The sequence below is a fragment of the Penaeus monodon genome, chromosome 21 (genome assembly GCF_015228065.2).
Source record: "Penaeus monodon isolate SGIC_2016 chromosome 21, NSTDA_Pmon_1, whole genome shotgun sequence".
NCBI classification, from domain to species: Eukaryota; Metazoa; Arthropoda; class Malacostraca; order Decapoda; family Penaeidae; genus Penaeus; species Penaeus monodon.
The window spans coordinates 20,848,186-20,849,464 of record NC_051406.1 but is presented as its reverse complement, the minus strand read 5'-3'; the positions used below and the strand labels follow the sequence as shown (position 1 = coordinate 20,849,464).

At 34.2% G+C, this 1,279-nt stretch overlaps 1 protein-coding gene across 2 annotated transcripts in view; it reads left to right on the top strand.

The window, feature by feature from the left end:
* Nucleotides 1–1,279, top strand: part of LOC119586332 (polyadenylate-binding protein 2-B-like) — a 22,761-nt gene that overhangs the window by 5,519 nt on the left and 15,963 nt on the right. The window lies entirely within an intron of this gene.

Sequence of the window (1,279 nt, the reverse complement as noted above, 5' to 3'; positions counted from 1 at the left end):
CTACAGTTTTTTCATCTATACATAGTATATGTATGAGTGTTCTAAAATTTTCTGGACATATCACAGTTTCACTCTACCAACAATTTTCTGATCTACCTTGTCTTTCTGGTGATACATGCAGTGCTTTTATTGATTTTATACCTCTTTCCCATTGTAAATTTTATCTTTTGCGTGATGCTTGCCACCTCATCCCCAATGATCTTGATGGGCTTGTATAAAATCAGGGTTTTTGGATGAGTTAGCATGAAATAAAGGATTATGCATTTCAAATGAGTTAGGTTAGGTGGATGACTTAAAGTTTCACTCAGCCAATTATTTTCTTAAGTGCCTTTTGGTATTGTATGTAGTACGTTGAATGATTTTATACACAATTTCTTAGAAGATTTTTGGGGACTAGGGGTTAACCATAACTCAAAAAATACATCTCTGTGATGGAGACCAAACGAAGCATTACATAGATCACCAGGTAAACATTAGGCACATGAGAAAATTGTTGCTTGGGGGAAACTGCAAATTGGCTGATTAACTCAAACTGGAAGTAGATGCCGATTAATGAATTTTAAGTGAATTTTCTTCTCTAACATTTTCTCTCAAATTGAAAATGCATTGGGTTTAGAAAATGATTATGTAAGAGACTGGACCTGCCTTTTATTATTTAATGACTTACCATCAATAAAGTTTTAGAACTCAGTGGCAATTTATTGATAAATAAACCATTTCCATTTTCCTGCCAAAAGGGTCAAGGTGATGATATTACCCATAAAGTGTGGAATGCCACAATGATTGCTCTTTTGTTTTGTAACTTGATTTTCCTTTTCAATAGCTTTGCCATAAAAAAGGGGTGACAAAATTGTTAACCTGTGAATGCATATACTATTTACTATGTATTTACTATATGTAAATCCATAGTTTAATTTCACCAATTGTTGAACATAGACTTCAGCAGACGTAATTTTGAGATATTTCATGTAGCTTTCAAGGACAGTTTGAGTATAGTTTGTTATAGAGGATGATTGTGGCCATTACTTGACAATCAGGAAATAACTTCCATTTTCTAAGAACAATCATAAAGTTGTTAATAAAAATAGAATAAAAAATATCAGAAAGGCAAAAGTTTACAACAATCCCCTGAACCTGGGGCCTTTGCCCCCAGCCCCCCTGCTGATCATTGTATTTCCATATCCTTGTGCCCTGCCCAGGATCCTCTATCTGATCACCAATTCTCTCTATCCAGTATAATCCTTATGTGTACTTTAATTTCTGGAAATATAAACACGCG